Source organism: Musca vetustissima, unplaced genomic scaffold, assembly GCF_032173495.1.
Source record: "Musca vetustissima isolate MV318-11 ecotype Yass unplaced genomic scaffold, APGP_CSIRO_Mvet_v1 utg32277, whole genome shotgun sequence".
Lineage (NCBI taxonomy): Eukaryota > Metazoa > Arthropoda > Insecta > Diptera > Muscidae > Musca > Musca vetustissima.
Genome location: NW_026875951.1, coordinates 142,530 through 149,574, shown reverse-complemented (window position 1 = coordinate 149,574; position 7,045 = coordinate 142,530).

Here is a 7,045-nt window from a genome sequence, read left to right as displayed (position 1 = left end):
AAGATAATCTTGTCTTCTATAAAAAGGTCTGCTGCGCTTCTATAAGAAGACCCTCTGTTCTTCAATAGGAAGGCTTTCTATTCTATCTATTCTATTCTATAATATAATCATAAGAAATCCGCTTGGTCTTCAATAAGAAGACTTTCTGCTCTTCTACAAGTAGTCCTAATATTGCGCAATGTAACATAACAGTTAATGGCGCCTTAACAATTTTAACTAAGCCGCACACGCTAGATATACTTTTTTTTAATTTTTTACCCTAAACGCTTCTGAATTACTTCGTTTCATTCTGAAACCCCTCGACTACAATACAAGGGGGTTATTAATCATCTTTAACGAAAATGTGATTAATAAAAACACAATTAATGTCATATTCTGTTGCAAAAATATTGTTCGCTTTAGCAACAGCTGCAACAATTTTTGACTTGTTGAATAATTTTAAAAGTTAAAAGTTTTACAAAAATAAACTGGAATGTGCCGAAAAGGACGCCAAACCAACAACTCACTTAAATGACATCAGCACGAAACGTCACAAATAATTCGCCGCTGTCGAATACAACGATACAAAATATTGATATCAATTAAATTGTCATCAAGTCACACTAAATGTGAATGCAAAGAGGGCAGAAAAGAGAGAAGCAATTTTTGCCAAAATATACAACTGTGCCAGTTTGTTTCGTCCTTCAGATGATGAAATGCCATTTTAATTGCAAGTCTCGTAGAAATAATATCAGCAGACATTTGTCTGATTAGTCACAACAACGAAAAAGCTGCATGCAACACATGCAAAATGGGCGTAACCCATTCAGAGAGTGGAATACTTTCCAAACTGTTACTGTTATAAACGGTTTCAATTTCATTAGCATTAGCCACAGCTGGGAGAAAGGACTTTTTAAATGTCATTATTATGAAAGCATTGTAAGGATATTTAATGGGAGATTGCAGCTGCTAATTTATGTACGAATGGGATGTAATTGACACTGCTCATTTATTAATACCTATTGGAATTAGTGAATATATGTTTAGATTTAGATATAGCTCACATATAACGTTTCGTCCGATTTCCTTTAAATGGAGCAAAGACCCAAAATTGGTCCGAAAGAGGCGAAATTTAGCATTGCTTACAGATTTGAGTCTAGAATAAAGCGTTTTTATTTAAATTTGTTCAGATTTACAGGTTCCATATGGTATCCAAACTCCCAAAGTTTGACCGGAAATTTTTCACCCGACTGTCTGCGCACCAGACAGTCGGGTGTTTCGAAATCGATTCAAAAATATGTGTATCGGTTTTGGTCCCAGACACCTAAAGCAGATATTTTGATGAAACGCATTTCTTATTTATTAAAATAGTTGTACCCTCATTGGTTTTGACATATAGCAAATTTTCTCTTTGCAAATGTTATGGGCAAGATATTTTCAATATGTATCGTGTTCAAAACATGCACAAAATTTACATATCACTGAACATTTCAATATGTTGAAAGCTTCAGTTGCATTTTGAGTTCACAAAAAATAAAAGGTCCATATGTTATCATATTCATCATATAGAGTTTCAGCTCCATTTTCTGTGTTTTGGAGGGTTCTGGGGCGCGTTTTTCAACCGAACTCGTTGAAATCTTGGTACATTGGATTCATATTGAGTACCAAACCTCCATTCTAAAAATTATAACCAGTAAGGACATTAGTACTGGACTAGACTATATTCATTACGCTATGCCTAATTTCGTAAAAATCGAAAGACATATGGGACTTTGGTGCACCATTTACCTTAAATCGAACGAAAATATATATGGGAGCTCCATTTTCTGTGTTTTGGAGGCTCCGACGGAAATTTTTCAATTTAGCGTCTTGATTTCTCAGAGAATAAATTACATACTAGCAGAAAATTCAATCGCTTCATAATCTCCCATATAATGTTTTGAAATTCGGAAAAGGATAGTGATGACCAACCGATGCTACTATGGTCTGAGCAAACTCTAAAAATGCTGAAAAGATTTGAGTGAGATTTTCACAGAACAAAGATTTGAGTGAGATTTTCACATAATCATAACATGCCCTGGGAATAACATATGCTAAGATTCCACTTCTAAGATTTCCCGACGATGCGTTGTTATAGCATCGAACGTAATCATAACTCAAAAATTATGAACATGTAATTTGTGTATATCTTAAGTACGGTTACAGATACCGACTTCAAACTATTGATAAGTAGCGTGAGTGTAAATACGTATCATCCACACAACATGACCGCGGACAAGGGAAAATGCACACCTCATTGCATTTAAATCTATACGTAGAAAATAGAAAACATATTGTTTGTGGACTTAAAAACCACTAAACAGATTTTACTAAAATGTTCATAGTAAGTCAAACGATCCCACGGAAGCAACATAGGTTAGATAAAACTGAGGAGTAATAGCATCAAAAGTATTCATACATCTGAAAGGATGTACATATGAAAAACATCTTCTATGGGCACATCTTAAGGTAGCGGCTTGAAAATATGTTTGAGTAACATGGATACGAATACCCATCATCCGATGAGGATATATTTTCGAACGATGAGGATATATTTTGAAATATGTACATATGTATATTGAAATTAATATTAAAATGTGTAAAATTGACAAAAATGGTTGACATTATAATTTTCCATTTTTGTCAGTTTGTGAAAACATGTTTTTTTAACAAAATCAAACAAAATGTTGTTTGGATTTAAAAAAAAAAAAAAAAACATTAAAGTGAGAAATGTGCATTTGAATTAAAAATCGTTTTATCATCTGGAAAAAGTCAGAGACTGGGATACGCTAAATTCAGATACACCACTAATTTTTTTTAAAATACCATTTTGTGGAGGAGGTAACAGATGGAGGTGGTCGATTATGTAAAATTGATAAAAAAGTATTGGCATTATAATTTTTGAATTGTTGTTACTTTGCGAAAAAATTGAGTTTCAAGAAAAACAAAATTACCACTGTTACAGAATACAGCAAATTATTTAATAACTACTATACAACTACTACAACATGGACATTTCACACTTTTTGTAGTGTTAATGCGAGCATATAAAAATACCAGGGTTTACCTAATTTTAAAATTCAATTTACTAAATATTGCAGCCGTATATAGGATGCTAACTAATTGATCATATCTAAATTTTAATTTGATAACTTCAGCAGGGGCAGCGAAGCGCCACGGGTCCCGCTAGTAGCCTATATAAGGGAAATCGAAATTTTCTATATTGTGGGGTTCTGGGGCGCGTTTTTCAACCGAACTCGCTGAAATCTTGGTACATTGGATTCATATTGAGTGCCAAACCTCCATTCTAAAAATTAGAACCAGTAAGGACATTAGTAAAGTGGGACTGGACTATATTCAATACGCTATGCCAAATTTCGTACAAATCGAAAGACATATGGGACTTTGGTGCACCATTTACCTTAAATCGAACGAAAATATATATGGGAGCTATATCTAAATCTGAACCGATTTTCACGAAACTTCTAGATTTAATTCAGTACGCCATGCCAATTTTCGTGAAAATCGAAAAATATATGTAGGGACTTTGGTGCACCATTTGCATTAAATCGGGCGAAATTTTATATGGGAACTATATTTAAATCTGAACCAATTTTTCCCAATTTCAATAGGGTTCGTCCTTGGGCCAAATAAATGACCTGTTTCCAAACAAATGCGACCTTTGTTTACAATTTAACATGGACGGACGAACATGCATAAATCGACACAAAAAGTGATTCTATGCATATTCTTAAAAGGAACCATGTGTCTATCTCGTTTCCTTTCCCCTATTACAAACATAATACCCTGTACCACAGTGTGGTGAAGGGTATAAATATAGGCCCACTTTTTCGGGTAGCCCCATTTAAAGGTACCCCAAATATTCACTATTTTCAGAATTTTGAGCGCACTTTTTCACTAAAATGTCTGTAATTTAGTACTTTGATTTCTCATTGGGGTCTATTTTATTATGTAACCCCTATATAAGGGGACCCCTTAATTTGGAGTTTTTGTGTGCGGTTTTCAACCTAATTCGCTGTAATTTCCACTAAAAATTATAAACATAAGTCCACTTTTTCGGATAGTCCCTCATATAACGGTACCCCCAAATTTTCGGTAGTTTTAAGGTTTTCTTTTAGGGGAAGCCCCCATATAGCCGCGTTTTGGGCTTGTCTGTATATAACTTTGCCATCTTAATTACAGTATTTTGAGGATTTTATACACATGTTCCACCCTACAATGATTTGTCAATATCGATCCACGTTTTGCGGTTTTAGAAAAAAACCTACATTAAAAATTGCTATCGCTTTGTACAATTGTCGGTATAGGTCTACTTTTTGGTATGTTGCTAATATTGGTATTTCAAGTAACTACCGGCCGAACTTAACGAAGCAACACTAATTCAAGAATGTCGGGCACCTTAAGTAAAAAAAAAATATTAATCCAAACACGTTATTCTATACATACTAATATAGCACGAGGATAAATGTTATCGGCCAAGACCTTTTTATTTTTTAAGTTCGACTTAATTGCCATAAATGAAAAATTCTACTTATATTATTCTTAAAGATAACAATTTCCAAATTTTAAAGGAAATCGAAAACTTTCCCCTCACATTTATTTAAGTATTGCTTCCAAAATGTTAATTCACAACTTACGAAGTCATGTTTGTGCCTCCCTAAATGAACTTAACAATTGTTTTGGCAGACAAAACAGGCGTTATCATTAAGTCCCGGTCGACAACTTGCAAAATAACAATAACGTCTTCCACTGATGGTGATGATGTTGTGGATTCTCGCTAAGGATAATAGCTGCCAACACAATAACAACAACAACCGCTGTTTGTATTTCGCTGGATAATGCCCGCAGTAGCAAATAATGATGATAATGAGAATTATGCTTGTGGTTACAGTGAAGGGTGTTGTCTGCGTACACTTACTTGGTCACTAAATGACTAATCCATTGTTTTTGCCATAAGAAGGAATCTGCTTGGCATCATCTCGCAGTCATCCTTGCGGCATTAAGTAACAAAGTACAAATTGTTGTAATTTACTTTAATATCCACGCTTAGCTACCAAAAAGAAAAAATGCCCTCATCATTATCTTGATATTGGTAACAGAAACTGGGGTAGTAACTGACCACCATCAATAAATATCGTCATAATAACAACATCCGCTACATCATTTTGTTCGAATGATATTGTTTGTTTGTTTTTGTAAACATCTGTACATTGCGGTTTCTTCGACGATGATTGCCCAGCTACTTTTCATTCGATAATGGGGCGTTAGTATTAACTTTTCGTTATTTGCTTTGGGTTATTAAGTGTTTACAACTCTAACCTCGGAAATACGTTTACGGCTACATCATTTGGTGATTGATTGTAATCGTTACAAATTGCTGTTGCTAACTTATTTCGCCAATGGCAATTTGTGGTTTACGTTAAGACTTTAAATTCACCGTAGTTGCATATGAATGTGGATATATTGTTTATTTTAAATTTGTTTATATTGTACAATACCAACGACGAAGATATACAAATTTATGAAAATATGAATATGGATTGATTTTTCCTAAAATGTCTCCGATGCAATGAAAATCTGAGACTACAATGTTTTAAATATGGACACCTTAAATCGAAGGATAACATTATATGGAAACCATATCAAAAGGTAGTCTTGCAAATCACAACATTGAACTTCAAATTCTTAAAATGGACGGCGTTAATTCCCCATTAAAGAAATTGCCTCAATCGTTTTAAATTATATATATATATATATATATATATAGATGTTTATGTTCATATATACATTTAGATGTGTGTGGCCTAGCGTTGTCCTGGTAGAACACGACACTTCTCCTGTTGGCCAATTCTTTTTGAATCCAGCTTTGTGTAAATGGTTTAAAACAGTTTATGGTCGATTTTTAGCTCCTGGGCGATATTACGACTGCCGGCCAACTTCGATCATTTCTCCGATTTTACAGACATTTTCGACGACAGGGCTACCAATGCGAGGTGCATCATTAACATCAAAAATTCCTGAACGGAATTTACGAAACCAAAATTACACATAATTAGCCGTTACATTATCGAAACCATAAACACCATTCTCAATTTTAGCCGCTTGGCTTGCATTTTCGCCTATGTCGAAGAAAAACTATGAAATGTACCGTCTTTTCTCTTTGTTCACTTTCTGAGTCAATTTATGCATGTCCGTCCGTCTGTCCGTCTGTTGGTGTTAAATTGTAAAGAAAGTACATGTCGCATTTATAATCCGATATGGATGAAATTTGGCACAGCTCATTTGTTTGGCCCAAGGACGAACCCTATTGAAATTGAGAAAATTCGGTTCAGATTTCGATATAGCTCCCATATATATTTTCGTCCGATTTAATATAAATGGTGCACCAAAGTCCCTATATATATTTCGATTTGCACGAAGTTTGGCATAACCTACTGAATTGAGCCTAGAATGATGTATGCCAAGTTTCGTGAAAATCGGTCCAGATTCAGATATAGCTCCTACATATATTTTCGTCCGATTACATGTAAATGGTGCACCAAAGTCACTTTATATCTTTCGATTTGCACGAAATTTGGCATAACGTACTGAATTGAGCCTAGAATTATGTCTGCCAAGTTTCGAGACAATCGGTAGAGACTAAGATATAGGTCCGATATATAATTTCGTCCGATTTCAGGTATATGGTGCACCAAAGTACCTATATATCTTTCGATTTGCACGAAATTTGACATAACGTACTGAATTGAGCCTAGAGTGATGTCCTCCAAGTTTCGTGAAAATCGGCCCAGATTTAGATATAGCTCCCATATATAGTTTCGTCCGATTTCTTGTAAATGGTGCACCAAAGTCCCTATAAATTTGACATAACGTACTGAATTAAGTCTAGAATGATGTCTGCCAAGTTTCGTGAAAATTGGTCCAGATTTAGATATAGATATAAATGGTGCACCAAAGTCCCTATATATCGGGAAATCGGGTTTAGTGAAAATCGGTTGAGATTTAG